The sequence below is a fragment of the Giraffa tippelskirchi genome, chromosome 1 (genome assembly GCF_054371585.1).
Source record: "Giraffa tippelskirchi isolate mGirTip1 chromosome 1, T2T-mGirTip1v1.2.pri, whole genome shotgun sequence".
Lineage (NCBI taxonomy): Eukaryota > Metazoa > Chordata > Mammalia > Artiodactyla > Giraffidae > Giraffa > Giraffa tippelskirchi.
The window spans coordinates 28137335-28160784 of NC_137275.1; the positions used below are offsets into that span (position 1 = coordinate 28137335).

Consider the following 23450-nt stretch of genomic DNA (forward strand, 5'->3'; position numbering starts at 1 on the left):
TTTCTGCTTCTGCATCTCTGCAGTGAGAGTCCAGTGGTCAGGGGTCATGGTGATGGCAGGCATTTCACACACTTCTGAGTGGGAAGATCCTTCTGGCTGAGAATTCCAGCTGAAAATAGCTTTCTTTATTCCACAGAGCCCTGGCATTTGCCATGTAACACTATTAAATCTCCCCTGTGAGTAGTGGTGGCTCACAATCATATTTTGTGGTCTTCAAATTTGCCAAAATAAAGGGTTATTTGGTTAGTAGTCTTTATGTCATGTGTTCATAACATAAGGGAACTGGATTTTTCTAGACTCGTGAGAACAATATCCTGTTGTTAATTGCTCTGGATTGTCATAAGCGGAAACTGGTTGAGAGTGGAAGAACTGACTGCTGATGGCTATTTTGGGTTATCCAACTCAGTGATTTCCTTGTGGGCTGACTTCATGATCAAGGCAGCTTATTGAGGACAGAAATTTTCAATATTTTGGAACATTTGAAATTCTTCCTCCAAATGAAATCACTGTGTGTGCGTGCGTGCTAAGTTGTTTCAGTTGTCTGACTCTCTGCAACGCTATGGACTAAATCCTGCCAGGCTCCTCTGTCCCTGGGATTCTCCAGGCAAGAATACTGGCGCGGGCTGCCAGGCCCTTCTCAAATGAAGTCACTAGGGGTTATCTAATAAAATAATATGTAAAATGGATAAACTCAAGAAAGGCCACTGAAAACACGGGTTTGTTTTTTTTTTTTTCTCCCTAACTCCTCTTCCTCCTGCCTTGTTCTTACTCGAGACCACTCTTAGCCATCCTGAGGCTTCTAATAGGGACTCTCCACTATTAGGTTAGGGAGTCTTGGAAGCTTGAAACTTGGGAGCCATAGGCAAAACCTCTTTTCTAAAATATGTGATAGTCACATCTGATTAGTAGTGGAGGTAATTTACCCTTTTTAGATTTGGGGCATGGCCAAATGAAGTCTTTGTGGACAACCACAAACTTATAAAGAAAACAGCCTTCAGACTTCCCTGCCTTAAGACTTCTGCTTTGGGATTTGGTCCCTTCAGAAACATGTCCTCTCTATGCCTATTTCAGTAAGTCTAGCTGCAGAGGCACTTTTTAAAAAGTCTTTTTTAAACAGTATTGTGAGCCAGTGTGCCTGGGATTGAGAATATTTGACTAGTGATTATAAATACGACTCAATCTGGTAAATGAAAGGTTTGATACTAAAAATAGATACAAATCCGTAGCTATTTATAGTGGATTTAGAGTTTTCAAAGACTGATCTTTATATGTTGACATTTGAACGTCTGCTTTTATGAGGAGAACCTGATCTCTAAAAGCCAGTCTTCTCCCACCTTTTTTTCCCCAAGGAACTTGTCCATGGAAGATGTGTATTTTACTGATGGGACAGAGGGAGTTTTGTGTCTTAACCATGTACATGCTGATTTAAGACACCTTAGTAGGTCTGGAGAACAAAGGACTGAAACCTCATTTCACTTCCAGCCACCTACACCAGGCTTTTTTAGCAATGAGGGGTTAGAAGATGCTCAAAGCACCTATACCCTTTTATTTGCATAAGTAGAAAGGAAAAAGTGGCTATGAGTCCTCTAGTTTAACTAGTTTGGGAGAACCAGTGATAAGCCTCCTTGCTTCTTACCTGAGATTTGGCCCCATGGGAGCTGACAGTATTAATCCTGCCTGTGCTGGATCTGGGCTGTTGGTTACATTTCCTACCCTGCCTTCCTTCTCAGGCAGGCAGCCTGGTTGTGCTTATCTGTGGTGAAGTGGAAAGATTTAGCATCGATCGTTTTCACATTTTGCACTTAATTTGTGTAAATCCAGAATTATTCACGTGTCAAGCCTTTTGCAAAATTTTTGGCTATATGTCTCTTGTGTGATTTTGAAATACTTCTTTTTAATAGTTATTTTGTAGCTGATATAAACTGTTCATGTTTATGAGTACCACTTGTTCAGTTTATGTTTATTTTATTTATTTGTATTTTCAGCTGCACTGGGTCTTCGTTCTTGCAAGTGGGGGCTACTCCCTTGTTGCAGAGCACAGGTTACAGAGTGCTCGGGCTTCAGTAGCTGTGGTGCATGGGTTTAGTTGCCTCATGACATGTGGGATCTTCTCAGACCAGGGATTGAACACGTGTCCCCTGCATTGACAGGCAGATTCTTAACCACTGAACCACCAGGAAGCCCCTTCAGCTTATGATTTTATTTACATCAAGTTGATTATGATTTATTTCCCATTACCTTCTCTAACTTTGATATAGTACATTTTAAAATTAAGGGTGAGCTAAAAATTGGGGAAAACTAAATGTGGTGTTTCACGTCTTTGTATAGGAATGGAAAACAGAAAATAAATAAAAGGGGAGGGAAAGTTGACCTGAGAAGTAATGCTTCCTATTCTTCTCAGTGCCATGGCAACTAGGACTTCATTATAACTCTAATATAGATTTTTAAGGATACTCAAAATAATTTAAGAACTGTGAAAATAGTGCTGACTGCATCTTTAATTTCTTCTTCTTCTCAGTAAATTATTATTAAAACAAGAACAAAAGCACAGCAAGATATTGATATGACACCTTTGAGTATAATTAGGCTTTGAGGTCCCAGAGTTCTTGCAAACTAAACCCAGCCTTAAGGTCCTTGACTGCAAAAACTGTTAATCGTGTGACTGCATCTTTGCTTCTAGGAATACTGATCAAGTTAATAAAGCTTTTGGAAGAGCTAGGATATGTAAAGCGCTAGACTGATTGCTGTGGGTAATAGTGAGGTAAGCTGGGCATAACCTTTGTCTTCCAGGAGCACTAGATATAAGATATGCAAAAATAGAACTAAAGTACAAGGAGGAATGTTTTATATGCTCCAAGACTAGAGTAGATGAAATGTGAGAATCCAGGTGGTGGAAAGATTATTTATGCCTGGAAGGGTGGTAGAAGGCTTCCTGGAGAAAGCAGTATTTGTGATCCCAGACAACTGGAAAGATAACCATGTATGTTAAAGTGACCACTGATGATGGCAGAGGGTGGGGATGGGTAAGAGGAAGAGCCTCTGAGGAAAGTAGGAGATATTTGTGATGGCCATAAACATGAAGAGAGGATGGAGTGAGCAGATTTCATGAACTTTGTAATATATGTAGTGCATACATGGGCGAGCCAAAGTAGTTGGTCAGTGTTTAGCTGAATGAAGGAGCAACTGCAGCTTCTCCTATGGCTCAGTGGTAAAGAATCCACCTGCAGTGCAGGAAACACAGAGGATGTGGGTTCAATCCCTGGGTCAGGAAAAACCCCTGAGGGAGAGCATGGGAACCCACTCCAGTGTTCTTGCCTGGAGAATCCCATGGACATAGGAGCTTGGAAGGCTACATACAGTCCATGGGGTCGCAAAGAGACACAACCAAAGCAACTGAGTGTGCATGCTTGCACAGGAGCAAGTTTAATGCAAGAGGGAGAGAGAGACAAAAAAGGAGGGTAGATCCTAGAGATGTATATTAAGACCAAATTCAGTGACTGTACTTGATAATGACATGCTTGCATGGACATTCAGGATGAGAGGAAGGCAAGATTTGTATTCCTTAATTATGTTGCTTTTCTTTGTAGAAAGTTTTTGCTGAAGTCATGGAGCTTTTTCTCTGGAGTTTAGAGAGATATTTTTCTCAGTAGCTTTTTTTTCTGGAATTTGTTCCCCAAATTTTTTCTAAGAAGGTTAAGAAAGTTGATTTTGAAAAATCTGACTTCTCCCATCATCTGGGTCCTTCACTCTTTTAAATTTGGTGAATTAAGTGCCTCATTTAATCTCCTTCTATGGCTAAAATTTCTTCCATCTGAAGTGTTCTCCTCACTTTCTTACTGTGTTGACTGTATGTTCCTATCCCTTACTTCTTTCTATTCTCAAAGGAATATTTCTAATGTTGTTTTAGTGATTTTTGCTTACAGCCTAAAGAGTAATTTGGTTAAGTTTACCGAACTTTCAAAAAACAAGACACACCAGGATAACCCTGTCAATGAATGAGTTGATTTCAGTGTTAAATCTCATTTTATTTTATGTCATTTATCATATCTACCAAATGTATATGTGTATGTATAGAAATATATATATGCATGCCTATGTTTATATGCATACAAACATATATATGTACCCATATATATGAAAAACTATAGAAAAATCAATGTTTAATTAAATATTTTGCTTCAAATACCAGTTGCAAAATTTGTTGTTAGGTGTTAAGAGTTGGTGCAGAGTGGGAATGGCACTCAAATAACAGTTCTATCACCCCAAGTTACCTAAATATGCTCCTCACAGCATGGGTGGTTAACGGAGGCCATGACATGAATTAGCTTGTATATTTTTAATACTGTTAGAAATATAGAGAGATTAATCAGAAATACAATTTAAAAGGGCAGTTTTATTATTGTCAGTCTACAACAGTGAATTGAAAAAAAAACTGTTTAGAATAAAAAGCTCAACTATGCTTTTTGTCTTATGATTAAGTTTGCAAAGTTAAAAAAAAAGTGCTGCAGTTATTCAACTCAGCATGTGACCTAACATGGAAAATAGTCTTCTGTGAAGTGAATACTCTGGTAAAAATCCTGTAACTTTTAGATGACCTTCTTCAGCTCATGCAGGGCTCCTTTAGCATCATCTTCTCTGAGGGGTACTCTAATCTGTGCTTTCTTGAAGACTTCTAATGATGAGAAGCTCACTACTTTCCATCTTATTAATATGTAGCTCTGCCATATAGAAAGTTCTTCCTTAGATTCTACTTAGAAATATAAAGTGAAAGTATCTTATTCCATGTATTAGATTCTTCGTAGTTGACACAGGTATACTATCTATGATGGACCTCTTGTTGTTATTATTATAAAACTTCAGTTACTTGCGCTTGAACACTCATTCATTCAGTGCATCACACAATACACTCCTTCTGCTTTAGGAAACAGTTCCCCTTAGTGGTGTGATAGAGCCCATACCCTGGCTGGAATGGAGTTAATGAGGCATAGGTCATAATTTTAACATACCTCTCAGGCTTTTCATTTTGGTCAGTATTTTAAATTATGAATCTCAGAGTAAGACATTATGGCATAACAATAAAGAGTCCATGGCATTAGATGGTATATGCTGCTGTTGTTCAGAGTCTAGTTTTCATATCTTATCTCATATCTCTTTTATTTGTTGATGGTAGTTAATATGCTATCTTATATCTCTTTTTGTTTCCAGTCTAAAGTTTTACTTGGGAAAAAAAAACATACAGCATTTTCTACAAGTCTATAAAGGCAATTGTGGGAGGTGGGGGTGGGGATAAATGTGGCATGGTGGGTCCCTAGCTCCAATTGCTATAAAATGCATTTTTAAACTTAAATGGCATTATCAGAGTAGACTTTTGGGATCTTTATTGAGTTTTTTGATTAGCTGATAGGACTTTCCAATTCCAATATAAAACATTTCTGGAAGGCCTATTTCTGTCTGGTGATGTCTCTAAAAGTGGATGCTTGGGTGTTATAAGAACATAGCAGGACCCAGTCTGAGCATGTAAGGCCTAAGAGAAAATGAAGAACAGCACCTAGTAAGAGATTCTGTAAATGTTAGCAACCCAAACACAGTGGGAAACGTTTTATTTAGCATTATCTGTAAAACAATGTGCGTTTAACATAGTGATTAAAATCTTGGAGTAATACTTACTTTGGGCTTGCAGGATATTTGATCTCACTTATAGAGTGCCACTATATCATGCTTTCCTGCTTGGCTTCATATAGTCCTTTATTTTTCATACCCAGCTTGAGGATGATAGTAACTGGCTGCCCAGACAAAAAAGCAGACCAGTCATAGTGAAATGTATCCAGATAAAATTAAGTCACTGTAAGATCTCTGATTCTATTTGGTCAGCTGCATGTCATGGTCACCTTTGGCTTAATCTATGGTACCACACCCAGACTTAGCATAATCATGTAGGAAGTCTCTGAGCCTTTTATATTGGTCCTAGATCCTAACCATTAATCTAAAAATTTCAAGGACAGGCACGTTTTTATATGCTATGCTTGGAAAAATTTTAGAAACATGTTAACCTATGAGGATGTTTTGAAATTTGAACTGTACCCATGAAACTACCTTCTTACTCTTCTCCATACTTAAAAATTAGGGGTTTGAATGAGATCAGTGATTCTTTTTGTTCTGCCTTTTCAGTCTTATGTTTTGAAATACTTTGTAAACTAGATAAAGTATTTATTAAGTAATTAACAATTTTACATGTTAATGATCAAAAATATACAACATTGCTGGTCAAAGTTTCTAATAAGTATGAATTATACTCTCTTTATACTGGCTGTTGATCTTTTCCAGTAAAAAGGTTTAATTATTCATAAACCTGTACTGTTTTTTCAACCTATGACACAGTGACAGTCATTGCCAGATCTGAATTGTTGCCTCCACTGGTTCCTAGAAGCCCAGAGATCTAAAATTAGGAAACTGTTGACTCTAAGTTTCCAGAGATTCCTTCTAGAACTAATGTTCTGTAACTCTGTAACTAAGTTTGTGTTCTCTTTATCCTTGTGGACAGTGCGTTCCTGGCCACGGAAGAAATCATTGCTTCCTACTCATCATTATTCACTTATTATGGTTGGGAATGGAAATTGCATGTATGAGTGCCACTTTAGAGATATGGTTACTCTCTAATATGCTCTTTCTGTTTTTTAAATTTATTTTAAATCCACGAACTATGAACAAATCCTGTGTTCTAGAAGGCTCCAAAGGACCCAACTTCTGTTACCGTTTTGGGAGATTAATAGCTTAACTGTTAATGAAATGTGGACATAATCAGTGTAGAGAGAAATCTGTCTATCTACCTACCTACCTATCTCTCGATCTACATACGTATGTGTATATGTATATATATGTGTATATATGTAGAGAGAGAAACATTTATACTTTTATAAAATATTAAGAGCAGAAGACTGTGCGTTGGCTACGTTGTAGGAGGAGTACCGAGTTACCCCAGCACAGGAATGTGTGATGGCTCTGTTGATGCAGTCATTTCCCTGGGACAGTTCTCATAGGTTACATTTGAGGTAGATGCAACCAAAGCTGAGAGTCATTGTTTTCCCCAAGGGGCCTCTAATCTTAGTGTGTATCAGGATCTCCTGAGGGCTTGTTAAAACACAGCTTGCTTATAGCCACCTCAGAGTTTTTGATTTAGTAGGTCTGTAGATGGACCTGAAAGTTTACATTTCTAACACGTTCCCAGTTAGTGCCAGACACCATAACTCAACTGTCTGTTTCTTGTTTGTGTGCAATGATTCTGGATACTGGCTTTTCCCAGCTGACTTGCTTTCTTAAGAAGGGAATTGGAACTTTTTTTTTGGTCTGTAGTACTGTCTTGGCCCTTGCTCACTGCCCAGTTATCATCCCAGCCAGTTTGACTCAGCACCCATCAGTCCCAGATTGAATTAACTGTGCACAACTACAACTTCGTCTCTTGGTCCCCTTGCCCAGAGGCAACATATACCTTGGAAACCTTGAAATGCCATCTTCCCAGGCCAAGTTCTGGCAGAATACAGAAACTTAAAGAAACTGTGAACTTGGACAAACACCTTAATGTGTCTGATCCTTATATTCCTTTTTTGATTCATGCAAAGATCTCCCGATGGTAGGAGGAGCTTTGAAGTGTATCCTCATTTTAATTTCTTCAGTAACCAATAGTCACTACCAAGTGCTTGCAATTTTCTAACGTCACTTTGCTTTTGAGAACTGTTTGGGCTTCCCTGATTGCCCAGTTGGTAAAGAATCTGCCTGCAGTGCAGGAGACCCTGTTCAATTCCTGGGTTGAAAAGATCCACTGGAGAAGGGCTAGGCTCCCCACTCCAGTATACTTCAGCTTTCCTGTGGCTCAGCTAGTAAAGAATCCACCTGCAGTGTGGGAGACCTGGGTTTGATCCCTGGGTTGGGAAGATCCCCTGGCGAAGGGAAAGGCTACCCACTCCACGAAGTCGCAAAGAGTTGGACATGACTGAGCGACTTTTACTTTTCCCTTTGGTGGTGGGATTGTATTGTGGGGCAACATGGAGACCTTGAGTTCTCCAGTTGTCCTGAGCTTTAGTAGTCTGGGGCCATCACAGTTTTTGAGCTCTCATGAGTCAGTCCCATACTTTGTCCATCCATACACCATCTCAGTACTACACTGAGCTGTATCTACACTCTCAGCCTAGATGATCTCTTGTGATTTCATGGCTTCAAATACCATAAAGCAGTAACAACCCTCTGTGTCTGGCTCTGACCTCTGCTCTGACCTCTGGACTTGGATATGTGTCCTGCTGTACATTTAGCTTCTCCACATGGATGTCAGATAGCCATCTCAAATTTAACATGGCTGAAGATGGTCCCTTTACAGCTACTCCTGTGTGATTTTGTCCACAAAGAAAAGTTTGGACCCTAATTCTCTAGTAAGCCAGATTCCTCTTTTTCCTCATTTCTTTCACAAAATCCATAATGTATGTCTTGAAGTTGTTTTATAAAACATGATCTGAAAATTGTTTTATAAAGCATGTTCTGAATCTACTTACGAAATCTCCAGTGCTACAACTTTGATATAAACCCCTATCTTCTCTTCCCTGGATACTACAGTGACCTCCTATTTTTTATTTTTGGTCTATTTTTGCCCCTCTTCATCCTTCACATAGGAATTGAAGTGGCCTTTCTAAATTTGATGAATTTTTCTCTATTTAAAACCCTTTAGTCACTTCTCATTAAAATTCAGAATTATTACCATGACTTTTAAGACCCTATGTCAGTTGTTCTAATAATCATTATGTTTCATAATCACCTAAAGAGCTATTTAAAAAATAAAGAGGCTTAAACAGCAACTCCAAAATACAAATTCATTTGTCTCGAGTGGTGTTGGTGGAGATTTAGTCACTAAGTCGTGTCTGACTCTTTGCAACCCCATGGACTGTAGCCCACCAGGCTCCTCTGTCCATGGGATTTTTCAGGCAAGAATGCTGGAGGGGTTGCCATTTCCTTCTCCAGGGAATCTTCCCTACCCAGGAATCGAACTGACGTTTCCCAAGTCTCCTGCTTGGCAGGTGGATTCTTTACCACTGAGCCACCTGGGCTTCCCAATATGCAACTAGACTTTAGAATCATTGTTCTCTCCAAAAGGCCTTTAACCTTAGTGGGGATGAGAATCCCATGAAGGGATTGTTGCACCATAGATTTCTAGGTGCCACTTTGGGGTTTCTGAAGAGGAGCCTGAAAATTTGCATTCCTAACAAGTTCCAAACACTGCCTTTGGAAACCACTGTATTACAAGATCTAGTCTCAGCACACTTCTCTGATGCCATTCCCTTGTTTATTATATTCAGTCCCTCCCGTCTTCCTTTTGTTTTTCAAATCCAATTATTTTTTTGTCTCTAAGCTTTTGGAAATGTCTCTTCAGCTCAGAACATTCGTTTCTAAATCTTCAAATAGAGATTCTTTCTCATCCTTTGGGTGTTAAATTCCATTTCCTCATAAAGTATTTTTTGGTCATTCTGGCCAGAACAGAAACTTCAGTCACTCTACAGTATAGTAGTGTTTTTAATCTATTGGCATCTCAAATTTATCTTGAATTTATTTTTTACATTTATTGTTGGGGGACTCTCTCTACTGAGACTAAGGACTGTTTTCCCTGGATCTTTAGCAATGTTTGGTACACTGTGTGCTCAACAAACCAATGTTTACAGACTGAATGTCGTGAATATTAGAATAGGAGATTGATTGATTGCTGCTTGCAACGTGAATTAGAGACCTTTCTTTGGTGTGTTCAAATTTTCCAGTGTGTAACTTTTGCATGACTAAGTCAGTGAGTTTATTTCTGCTTTGCAAACAAGTTCATTTATATCATTTTTTTTTAAGATTCTGCATATAAGAGATATTGTACAATACCTCCCTCTCTATCTGACCCACTTCATTCAGTTCGACAATCTCTAGGTTCATCCATGGTGCTGCAAATGGCACTATTTCACTCTTTTTAATGGCTAATATTCTATTGCATTCTATTCTATTGCATGTATATGCACCACCCTGCCTGCCAGTTCAGGAAACGTGAGAGATGTGGGTTTAATCCCTGGGTCGGGAAGATCCCTTGGAGGAGGGCATGGCAACCCACTCCAGTATTCTTGCCTGGGGAATCCAATAGACAGAGGAACCTGGCAGGCTACAGTCCATAGGGTCGCACAGAGTTGGACACAACTGAAGTGATTTAGCACGCACGCATATACCACATCTTCTTTATCCATTCATCTGTGGATGGACATTTAGGTTGCTTCCATGTTTTGGCTATCATAAACAATGCTGAAACAAATATTGGGGTATAGTTATCCAAGCCCATACTTTTGTTCAATAGCATAGTAGAAGTATAGTATGTCTCTTAAATTGATTTACTCCCGTTAAACAAAGGAAACAGATACAAATCAGCATGTCATCATGTTGCCAAAAAATATAGAATCAAAACAAAAGACATTTACAAATGTTATACTTTGGACTAATTCCTTGGAAGAAAATTAGCATATTGACTTTCTTATCAAGGTTGTTACTACAGCAACCTATGGTTCTTCTATCTGAGCACTGATCACACATAAATTATTTAATGCTTTCCCACCCTGCTAAACTGAAAACTCCATGAGAGTTGGAATTGTGTCTGTAGTGCTTATTGCTATGTCTTCAAAACCAGGCACCATCTCTTACAATAGTAAGTGCACAGCAAACATCTGATGAGATACGCAATGAATGAAGACACAGGACATTAGTTCCATGTCACATGCTATAATCTGCTCACTGTCATCCTCTAGGTTTTATGAACTTTAACTGAATAAATGCTTTTGTACAGAGTCTCCCTCCACCCTCCTCTTTGGTACCCAGAACTCTACTTGGTAACCTTTCATTTTTTCCATGGTTTCTCCTTAATGGAAGGTAAAAATTACAGAAAACCATTCTTAAATTTCTCAGATTGTTTGACTTCTTTGAGACAAGAAATGGGTTTTTTTCCGACTTTTGTGTCTCTTGGTAACTCTCAGTCTTTATATCCCTGTGAGTGAATTTTCTCTCTTTCTGCCTCTTGCGTGCGTGTGTTCTAAGTTGACTCAGTTGCATCAACTCTTTGTGACACCATGGACTGTATCCTGCAAGGTTCCTCTGTCCTTGGGATTGCCCAGGCAAGAATACCAGAGTGGGTTGCCATGCCCTCCTCCAAGGGAACTTCCGGGCCCAGGGAACCTGTGTCTCTTATGTCTCCTGCATTGGCAGGCAGGGTTTGTTTTTTTTTTTTTTTCCACTAGTGCCACTTGGGAAGCCCCTTCTTGCTTCTTGCTGCTGGTGTACGTGCTTAGTTGCTCAGTTGTGTTAGACTCTGTGCGACCCCTTGGACTGTAGCCTGCCAGGCTCCTTTGTCCATGGGGATTCTCCAGGCAAGAATACTGGAGTGGGTTGCCATGTCCTCCTCCAGGGGAACTTTTGAACCCAGGAATCAAACCTGTGTCTCTTATGTCTCCTGCATTGGCAGGCAGGTTTTTTGTTTGTTTTTTTTTAACCACTAGCGCCACCTAGGAAGCCCCTTTCTGCTTCTTAGGAGGATATAAATAGATTAACATCTGGCTAGAACTTGGTTGAGTCATTCATTCATTCAATAAGTACTATGTACTTTCAGTGCTAGGAATGCAACAGCAAGCACAAACAGCCATCATATTTACTCCCATGGAGTTTTTGATAAAGTGGCAAACACAGACTTTACTTTTTGTAAGGTTATCCAACTGAATAAAGATAAACTGGCATAAGTACTATTGAGAAAAGGGACATTGTTTCATGAAATAAGTAACAATCATATGACCTAAACCAGGGAAAGTTTCCCTGAGGAAATGGTATTTGAGCTGAGTTTTTAAGGATGAATAGGAGTTCCCTAGATAACGTGCTTGTTGAACACATTTCTGGAAGTAGGAGGGCAGAGAGACCACAAGGTCAGATTAACCGGGTTGACTGAGATAAAATGTGACTTTGAGAAGAAAATTAATCTGTCATGGTTCTCCTGAGCTACCCTAGATGTTTTATTGTAATACTCATACTAATTAAAATTTTATGAGCACCAATTATTATGTGCCAGACAGAGATTATTAATTCCTCTTGAGGAATTATCTTAATCCTGACAACAGTTCCCATTTATGGATTAAGAGCCCAGGGAAGTGAGCATCTTGTCCCGTGTCTCACAGAAGACCCAGATACCTGCATTCATAACCTGTACTTTTGTCTGTTATATTATTCTGGTTCTCAGAGGATATTCCTAATATTTCAGAAAACTTGGGCAGCTTGAATTCCAACATAGACACATGTATGGATCTCTCTTTATATATGTATTTCTTATACATGTATGTATACAATGGTGTATGTGTGTACATTATGTAAAATATAACTTTGTGGATTTCTGGGTGGCATATATATAGCAAAATGTATACATGTTTCATCAGTATATTTTGAAGCTGACAATCGAATCTAAGGACTTGAAATCAAGCAGTTTAACTCTGAAAACAGATGCCAGTTGGGGAAGATAGATGAGTACCAGTAATTAATAAATGCAGCTGAGCTGTTTTCTATCAGATTTGGGTGCCTACCCCCAGCAGGTGTGTGAATTTCATTAGGGCCAGTGAAAATCTTCTATGTCTGGCCTTATCCTCTGCCACTAAAGCAGCTCATCCCCTTCCACAGTAGCTGCTTATAGCTTTAAATAGCACAGCCCGGACTCTCTCTGCCAACTTTTGTCAAGCCAGCCAGGGTTACGGTGGGGCCAGTGTTGCACTGATGATGCTGTCTGTACGAGGCCAGGGAAGGGGATAGCGAATTGGCCAGCTGCCTGGGCACCGGTGCAGGGAAGCCGTGGAGCAGTGCAGCAATTTCCTGCTTGTGGTGAAGCCCTCGAAGGCTCGCCCTGGCTAATCCCAGACTCTGAAATTCTTTTGTGATACCTCACTGTCCTCCTTTCCACACCCCTGTGTTTCTCTGGGGAGAATTGGATTTGTGCTGTTCACAAGTACATGGGGGATGATTTAAGGGGATCATAACCCCAGCCCCTCCGTATAGTCATTTTGCTTGGAATTTTCACTGTTAGAAAATACAAATGTCATATTTTCTAGTTAGGAGTTTCTAACTTAAATTGCATTAGCAGTTGAGCAAACTTGCTCCTGCAGGACACCGAAGGGTTGGGAGAAATGACAGGTGAAGGAGACTGAACATGAAGGAAGGGAAGGTGGGAAGAATTGGGCAATGCCTGGGAAAATAGACCCTCAGGGAAAGATGAACAAAAGAAAAAGACCACACGTTTTCCCTTCTTCACTGTTTTACTTAAGTCTGATCTTGACTGCCCATTTCTCTTTCTTTGGAACTTGCAGCCAAAAGGATATCAGCAGATGTATTCCTGTAAGTTCTTTTAAGCATCGCTTCTATCAAGGTGATGAACACTTCCACACTGAATATGGCTGATAACTGGCTTCTTTTCTGAGTTATCCCAGTGGCCTTAGTGATGGTTTCATTTTCTTTTGTTTTTATTTTATTTTTTAACCTCAGGTAGCCCTCTAATAATTTAGGTTTCAGGGAGAAATTTGACAGTTCTTTTTCCTAAGTTCTATTGGAAGTGATGGAGCACTTCTTAGTGGGAGGGACACCTGGTCATGGCTTGCTTCTTGTCCTTTATCCAGGGTTTATCTAGTATGGAGTATTCTGCCTTGGTGAAGGGCCACCTCTCAAAGGAGAAGCATTGACGCTGACTAGATAGCAGTGGGGCCCTGTCCTGGGACTGTCCTGATACTCAGTGAAAGTTGCTTGGTCATTTCTGACTCTTTGCGACCCCTTGGACTGTATGGACTGTATAGAATTCTCTAGGTCAGAATACTGGAGTGGGTGGTCTTTTCCTTCTCCAGCAGATCTTCCTGACCTGGGAATCGAACTGGGGTCTCCTGCATTGCAGGCAGATTCTTTACCAACTGAGCTATGATGCAGAACAAATGCCTTCCTCAGGGTGGATAGCCCTGGAGCTGTGAGCACACTTAACCCTAAGGGGAATGTAATAAAGGCCTGCATATCCTCACAGGATTCTGTCAGGGGGCTGCAGTTACGGAACCATTTCCCTTCTGTTAGAGATGAGGAAACTAAAGCCCAGCGGAGTGGAGTGGTGATATCAGCGTCCACATTTCTAATTAGCAGCAGGGAAAACTGGTTCCCAGTCTCACCATCGTTTTCCCTGTCTAGCACTTGCTTACAAATCCAGAATACTTGTGAGAGTTTTTAGGGTAGCTTCCTATTCTATCCATTTCTAACTTTTCCTTCTCCTCAGCTTACGTGAATATTTGGTTTGATAATAATAAAATTATTATCCATTCCAATATTTATTTGAGTTGGCTGCCCCATGCTTACTTGTCTTGAAGCATCATGCCAGTTCTGTACTTCAGAAAATATATACCAGACAGCAACAGGCATTTTATTTAATAACCATGAAGAGAGCATACTGGCTAAGGGCGCAGACTCTGGAATTAGCAGTGTGAGTCCTGGCTTCAGCACATACTAGGCATAAAACCATTCTAAGTCTCATTTTCTCATTCATAAATGAGATAATAAATAATAAATTAATAATAATAAAAAACTGTTTCATGGATTATTGTGAGCAATAAAAATTCCATGTAAGCTCTTAGTTCTATGCCTGGGACACAAATATTCAATCAAGTTAGCTATTATTGTTCTTTTAAATGCATTCAGTTTTTGTTGTTTATTACTCATATAGGTTGTCATCACCTCAGCTTTAAAAACCATAGAACACTGTCAACATTTACTTATTCAGGAAGAGTCTAGTGTTATGTTCGCAAACAGAGCAGCAGATCTGTGACAGTTCTGAGGATCAGGTGTGTGTAGGTGCCTGGTACCTTCCTGCCTCCCTCCTGGCTGTCCTCCTCCTGCCTCCCTATCCCACATCCCTTCCTCCTTTTGTTGAACTCTCTATTTTTACTTGGTTTTGAAAGGACTTGAGGAGATTACGTATTAGGACAATGCCAGCTAAGCATTTAAGGAAAGATCAAAACAAAGACTATGTGAAGGAAGCTAAAAGGACTCTTTTCAAGTATCTGAACAAGGTTAAACACTTGGGAAATAAAGGTTGCTCTAAAGTTTTTGACAGTTAAAAGGAAATATATTAGTTTGCACAGTTCTCATTTCTTGACAATAGAAAAAGAGATATATTAAACCTTCAGAGGCAAATGATTTTTTTTTTTCCCACAGGGCTAAACTCAAGTTATAACAATTGTAGGCAGTTATACAATTGTGTAACAATTATAATCAGGTTATATGTTAAAGGTATTGTTCAGATTAGGCATGGAAGTAATTCAGTGTCAAATGAGTCACTTTTGAGTGGGTTGCATTTTGATAGTTTCTAAATTTTTTAAATTAGCAAAGGTAATAGGGATGAGTCATGCAATTATTTCAAAAATGGTTTATAAGTTTTCAGTACAGATTCTCCATATTTAATTTTAATGAAAATTTAGTATAATGTGTAGAATTGCTTCACATATTACCTTAAGTCTTCTTGTGTATTTCTCATTTTAATCTGAGAGTGATATTTGCATAAAATTTTACTATTTGGTTTAATTTGTTTCCACAAATTGAAAAACAAAATACTTGTAAACTATATGGGACAACATTGTCCTCAGATTTTTTTAATGTCAATTGTTAACTTAATGTTAATTAGCATTAAATTAATACTTAATGTTATTGTTAACATTCTTACCTGTTAGTTTAAACAGGTAAGAACGCTAGAAACTGTGCTTTACAGGATAAAAGGGACTTATTACTCTGGGCCTGTGTTATCTTTCTTAAATTGTATAGAAATTTCCTCAAAATTTATTAGAAATAGAAAGTTTCTTTTTTCTTTTAATGCATGTGTCAAATATGGGTTGAATAAACACTCTGTGCATACATTTTTTTCTTCTCATACTCAACTTTTAGAATAGTCAAGCCTTTACTCTTTGCTATATGAGAGATTATTGGGTAATGCTGCAAACTCCTCTAAAATTAAAAATTAGATTATTAAATTCAGACATCATTATCCTACCCCATTCATTTTGATGAAAAGAGCCCTGTCTAAAAATAAAGTGAGAAAATACTATTTTCAATCTGGTGGGTTTATGGTTGGAATTTTATATTTTCAAACTTAAAACAGTTCTGTTAAACAGTTGCTAGTGTTAGGAAATTATCTCACTTTGATATTTGCTTAGCCTTAGATGTGTCTTTCTTCCTTTTATTAACTTCATCTGACATTAACGTTTTAACTTTTGTAATGGTTTTAACCTTTAAAAAATGTCTTAACATTTTAACATTGTCAGAAATGAGGACTGTTCTCTCTTTTGTTTTTGGTTATGGTTCATTTGTATACCCGTTTCCAAAAAAAACTGTTAGACAAGGTGTAGTGATATAGAATAGAGCCTGTGTGGGGGAGACTTAAAGGTTCAATTTAATAAGTAAAATCATCCTGTATTTATTCTGAAGTTATTTTCATGTACAGATGTTTGAGTTGGGCCATAAAGAAGACTAAGTACCAAAAGAACTGATGCTTTCAAACTGTGGGACTCTTAAGAGTCCCTTGGACAGCAAGATCAAACAAGTCAATCCTAAAGAAAATCAACCTTGAATATTCATTGGAAGGACTGATGCTGAAGCTGAAGCTCCAATACTTTGGCTACGTGATGTAAAGAGCAGACTCATTGGAGAAGACCCTGATGCTGGGAAAGGTTGAGGGCAGGAGGAGGAGGGGGTGACAGAGAATGAGTTGGTTGGATGGCCTCACTGACTCAATGGACATGAGTTTGAGCAAACTCCGGGAGATAGTGAACGACAGGGAAGCCTGGTGTGCTACAGTCCGTGGGGTTGCAAAGAGTCAGACACAGCCTGCCGACTGAACAACGGGAACAATCTGTTTTGTCCTGAGGATTACTGCTTTTCTCACTGTAGTGCATGATAGGGATCACCAACTCTTAGGTAGCTTCGTTTCCTTTTCTGTTTCTGGTATCTGGATCTCAAGGAACCTCAAGTGATCTGTGAAGTGTCCTCAGAATGAAGTGTTGTATTATCTTGAGAGGATGAGAACCAGGGCATGTAGGAGGTGCAGCTTTTTTTTTGTTTTGAGAGAGAGGGAATTTCATGGAAGTTAAGTTGAATGGAGAGAAGCTAACTGGAATAACTTGTGACTTAGTGACCCTGCAGACTGGACCAGGTGTTAAACAGATCAGAATCTCTGGGGAATGTTGAGGGTGAAGTTCAGCCCACCACACCTACTCAGAAGGTCAGTTGTGGGAGGAAAGGTTTCCAGTCCTTTTTTTCCAATCATGGATTTCTGTGTAGGAGAAATGATGTTCCATTTCCTAGTTTATTGTGAAATGTTCCTCCTTTGAGGTCTTCTTTTACTGTATTGGTTCCAGCAATTTAACCTGCCATCTCACTTAAGCTTTGTTTCTGTAGAAGTCTCCATGTTTTTATGTTTTTACTTAAAATTGTTGAGTTCATCTTCCCAGTTTGGTGAAGAGGACATTTAAAGCTCTGATTTTAACGGCAAGTTGTGGGGCCATCTCAAATAAAAATCAAGATATTCTCTCATTATTTCAGAGATCAAGGTAGACCAGGGCTATAGTTAAACAGCCTGGGAACCTTGAAATCATTTTGTTTGCTTGCTGAAAGCATTCATTTGTATATGGTTACTATGGCTTGAATTTTCTGGGAACTGCTCTTTATTATAGCAATGGAGGTAGATAAAAAATGCTATATATAACTTCAATTGCCATTTCCTCCTCCAGGGGCTCTTCCTGACCCAGGGATCAAACCCGCGTCTCCTGCATTGGCAGGTGGATTCTTTATCTCTAAGCCACCAGGGAAGCATCCATTATTATAGTAATGGAAGTAGATAATAAAATCTATAAGAAACTTCAATTTAAATAGAGGGGACTCTTGACAAACTTAGAGTTTAACATAAACTGTAGGCAGTGTACAGTATGTGCAGTTTAAGAAATAGTCAATTTTGAGAGTGTTTCTCTGTAGAAATTGATTTAGGAACAATTATAAGTCAATCTAGGTTTTACAATGAAAATAATATAAACAGATTTTTTTTGAGCACTGATTACATGCCAGACACTCCACTAAATACTTTATATATATTATGCTTAATAACAACCTTGTTAACTGTGGACCAGGTTCTCATTCTTACCTTTTTGAAACTGATTTCAAAAGACCTTTGTACTTTTAAGGGAGTATAAGCATTGGAAAGATAAGTAAGAGAGGTTGTTCACTGTATAGACTTATGCTTACATACTTAGAGTTTGGTTTATCTGACATAAAGTTTATAAATATTTGGATTGATTTTTAAATGTTGCTAAATTATCATTAACTTAAAATTATTTTTTTTCTCTTTTAATTTATTTTGTAATTAAGGACTGATTGTGTATATGAAACTGTGAAATGTTTTGGTGAGGATGAATATAGATGATTAAAACATGGTCTTTGAGAGTTTACAGTACAGGAAGGAACAGTGACTATAGTTTGAGTCTGGGCAGAAATACAGACAGGTGTGGCGCGCAGCTGGTGGATTGGTTAGGTAAGTCAGGAGCAACCAGGTGCATGCAAATCTGATGAGTCTCCTGAGAGCAAGCTTACCTAAGGGAAGAAGAATCCAGCTGTTCTGAGCTTGGCTTGGTCTTGGGCGTTGAGGAGCAGAATAATTTTGAGCATAGAGAACGTTTGTTCTCCTTCTTCTTCTTTTTTCACTGCTGTAGCTCTTGATAGATTTATGTCTGAGTTCCATGGAAATGTAGGAGGACATTTAACTGAAAACCAGTGAGAGAAGCTTTGTTCACAGGTATATGGGAAATATTTCTTGGAGTCTTCCAGGAATATCTGTGACTTGTATGGACCTAGAAATTCCATATTAATAGGTACACGAGTTAGTGACATTTAAGTTATTACTGTTAAGACTCATGTGTCTGTGCCCATAGCTGGGCGTGCATGCGTGCTAACTTGCTTCAGACTCTTTGCGACACTATGGACTATAGCCCACCAGGCTCCTCTGTCCATGAGATTCTCCAGGGAAGAATACTGGAGTGGATTGCTGTGCCCTCCTCCAGGGATCTTCCCAAGCCAGATATCAAACCTGGGTCTCTTACATCTCCTGCATTGGCAAATGGGTTCTTTACCACTAGCGCCACCTGGGAAGCATGGGCAGGGCCTGATAATATAGGAGTTATAGAAATAACTGTCATATGAATGAAAATGAAATGGATATCTATCTATCTCTCTATCTATCTATCTAGTATGGAGAGATGGACAAATGGACATTCACAGGACAGAATGATAACAACAATTACTCCCATTTCTCATTCTAGCTGTCAAGAAAGACTTCAAGGGGGTGAGTCTTATAAAATATTTAATATTGAAGCATAGACAAATAGAAAGAGAGAATGCCAGTCCGTAAGGAGGAAAATATAGAAATAAAGACATGGAACATGACAACTATGGGGAAGGAAGGAGGATAATGAAAACTTTAGCTGCCTTCATCATGGAACATTGTAAAGAGCTTTGAAGTGGCAATAAACAAGTGTCCTGATCAGAATTGCATTCAGAAAATAAAGAATTGCATTTATGAAGGTTCATTAATTACATAGGTTACATGGTGTGGAGTGAAATAGAAGTAGAGGGGAAATGGTGGAGAGCAGTTGTTTGGAAGGCTAGTGCAGTAACTAAAATACAATAACACAATACAGTACAATAATAGGTAGTATAATTAGAAACTAGAGAAGTAGCTGTGGACAGATGAAAAGGGAAAGTTTGCCTAACATTAATGAGTGGAATTTCTACAATTTGGCAACCAATATAGATGGGAAGGAAAAAGAGAGTGTGTGTAGGGGGATCAAAGATGAGCTGAAAGTTTTGGGCAGGCATGATCAGGAAATCTGGAAAACAGAAGAATAGGAAAAAACGTTTGATAAATTCTCCCTAACACACATTGAATGTGAACTGCCAATAGGATGTGCAGACGTGATGTTTAGCTGATAGCTGGGAGTTGTGGAAACTCTGGAGACAGTGCAATCGCCAGGAGGAATTTGGAAGACAAGGACAGAAGGGAGGTTACTGAAGCTCAGACAGTGAATAGAGTTGAGGATGTATAGATAGGAGAGCTGAAGTATAGAGCTTTGGAGAATTCCTATCTTTTATTTTTATTTTTTTAATATATTTATTTATTTGGCTACACCAGGTCTTAATTGCAGCATGAAAACTCTTAGTTGGGGCATGTGGGATCCAGTTCCCTGACCACTGGACCACCAGGGAAGTCCCAAGAATGCTTATCTTTTGAATAGATTTTTTAAAAAGCAATTTTAAGTTTATAGTGAAATTGAGCAGAATGTACAGAAATTCCCCAAGTACCCCCTCACTCTGAAAATGCAGAGAATAATGTGTTTCCAGAGCAAGAAGAGTAAGGACCAGAGGAAGAGACAGAAATGTTAGAGCAAAGGAAACAAACTCCAAGGGTAGAATGTTTATAGGGCTTCCCTGGTAGCTAGGCTGGTAAAGAATCTGCCTGTAATGCAGGGGACCCTTATTCGATTCCTGGGTTTGGAAGATCCCCTGGAGAAGGAATAGGCTACCCACTCTAGTATTCTTGGCCTTCCCTAGTGGCTCAGACGGTAAAGAATCCTTCTGCAATGCAGAAGACTTGAGTTCGATCCTTGAGTTGGAAAGATCCCCCTGGAGGAGGGCATGGCAACCCCCTCCAGTATTCTTATCTGGAGAATCCCCATGGACAGAGGAGCCTGGCAGGCTACAGTCCATAGGGTTGCAAAGAGTCGCACACAACTGAGCGACTAAGCATACAGAATGTTTATGGAAACCAAGTGATTTAATTTAGGGTCAAGTTTAAACTGGTAAAAAGTAAAATTGCTATTGTTCACTCAAATAATGCCAAAATAGCATTCCTGAGAAGAAATTCTTATAGACTCTACTGATAAATAGCTACAAGTGATTGGATTTATGTATTAAAAGGCTCATGAAATGTATTTGTTCATGGTTGGATCCACTGAATAGTTCCAAGTTTCTATATTAAAAACGTAAAATATTTTCCTAATGGTTGTTTTACTCAGATATTGGAAAATCAGTTAAATCCTTTGTGACCGATATTCCCCATGTTAAATAGGACCATACTCATTTTCTACAGTTGCCTTGAAAATATCCTATAAAAGTAAAATTTTAAATGACTCAGTTTTTCAGTCCAAGAGTTACTGGTGGAAGATTTTGACAAGTACTCTGTTTTAATCTTCATATTCAATCTGCCTCTTGACTTCTTCAAAAGCATTACTGTGGATGAGTCATTGCTGAGGTGCAGAATGGAAGCTAACACCCCATCTTAATAGTAGTAGCAGAGAGGAGATTTGGAGGATAAGTGAAGTGTGTCTGCATAAGGGGACTTCCATAGTGTACTTTAAAGGCTTATGTGTATTTTATAATGTGCATGTGTTTGTTTATTGCAGTTAGTCGATATGCTTTTTGAATTGGGCATATAACTGTGCATATTACCCTGCATGGTGTGTGGTTTCCATGTTATTACATTATTTGTGTGTTCGTGCCTGATGTGAGTAGGGGCATATATAATTTTAAAAGATAAGTGTATATACACGGGCATTTATTTATATTATCCTTGTGGATGGGCAATAAAGCATTTAACATGCAAGATAAAAGAGATAAGTGCATTTAACTCTGTATTGGACATTACTAGCGAGAGACCTCAAGTCCTCAGGCAGAAAATAAAGTGCTTATGGACAGTATAATGTTGGTAATGTTGGGCTAGTATGATAAATGCAAGAGTGACTTTTGATTTTCTGAAAGGATTTCATTCTGAAAGGATTTCATGGAAGAAATGTTGGGATTGTGTGTGTATGTGTGTGTGTGTGTGTGTGTGTGCTCATTCGCTCAGTAGTGTCCAACTCTTTGTGACCCCATGGACTGTAGCCTGCTAGGCTCCTCTGTCCATGGAATTTTTCAGGCAAAAATACTGGAGTGGGTTGCCATTTCCTCCTCCAGGGGATCTTACCAACCCAGGGATTGAACCGGAGTCTCTTGCATCTTCTGCACTGGCAGGCACATTCTTTACCACTGAGTTGGTATTTTGTATTGATTTAAATACTCATTGAGAAACAGTGCCCTACAATGAGTGGGCCAAAACAAGATGTGTGCTCAGCATATCCCATCCTTATCAGTTGTTTTTTGTTGTTGTTGGCAAGAGAAATAATATTGATTAACATGGAATAATGGAAAATACTGGAATCATATTAGGTAACTCACAAAAATTGAAGGAAAAGCCAAAGAGCCAAATTTCAGGAAGGCAGGACCCAGGACAGCTCAAGAACTGTCAAAATCTATTTTGGGGGCGGTTGGAATGATTGGGTTTCAGCCATCATCATTATGCATGGCTTTTCTCTAGATTCAAATTTCCAGGAGTGAGATTCCAGTTAGGTCATCTTGGATTGGGTCACTCTTTGAAATATGGTGTGATAATTGATGGTCTACTGGAGCCAGATGGACCACAGAGGGGTTGTTCTCCAAAAGAGGCAGGAGGCATGGTTACCGAGAGATGCACTTTTCTCACAAGGGAAAAGAGATGCTCGACAGGCAAACACAAGAAGCCTGCCTTAGACAGTGACGGTGCTTTATAGTTCTGAAAAAATAGTGAAAAAAATGGACTCCTTGAGAGCTCTCTGAAACTAAATCTAGATTTATACACACTTACATATGCAGATATACACACCCATACGTGTATTTTATACACTGCTTTTGGATGATGTTTGCCGCTTTTTTCCTTTATTCATTACTCTTGTGGTTGACATATTGAGTAACATACTACAGGCTGCTTTTCTTCCCTCAAAGAGAACATTTAAAGAAATACAAGAGTTCCCCAAAGATACATTATTATAGAGTGTAACATATGACAAGTTCTGAGGTCAGCTTAATATGGAAAGTCATTTTGGGGGTTGTTAATGAAGGCAGTTTATATTTTTAGGCAAAGAAGTATGTTCTCACATCATTTTGTCTGAGTACAATTTATACTGACTTTTATGAGTATTCCTATATATCAGTAAGCGTAGATTCTCCTGCTGAAATAAGCTTTTTCTTCTGGTATACTGTTTGGCTTCTAATCCAGAACCTGATTTGCTATAATTAAAAACATGTATGGTGCTGGCAACAAAAATCTAAAGCTTGCCACTTACATTATGAATTGATCATTTTGATAGTCTCATTATACTTTAATCACGGGAAGACCTTTCTCATTGTAATTCACACACTGTAGACAAAAGAATAAAAAATATCTTTGAAGTCACTTACAGACCTTCCAGGTTCTGGATCAGTGATTCTCAAACGTCATTTGGCATGAGTCTCCC

At 38.8% G+C, this 23450-nt stretch overlaps 1 protein-coding gene across 7 annotated transcripts in view; it reads left to right on the top strand.

The window, feature by feature from the left end:
* Positions 1-23450, top strand: part of ADAMTS3 (ADAM metallopeptidase with thrombospondin type 1 motif 3) — a 335418-nt gene that overhangs the window by 98911 nt on the left and 213057 nt on the right. Inside the window, exon 1 of one of the 7 annotated variants that reach the window (XM_081587076.1) lies at positions 19335-19429. The exons of the other annotated variants lie outside the window; for them this stretch is intronic. The gene's annotated coding sequence lies outside the window, so the exon portion shown is untranslated. Of the gene's footprint in view, positions 1-19334; positions 19430-23450 lie in introns of those variants that run through there. 7 annotated transcript variants of the gene reach the window in all.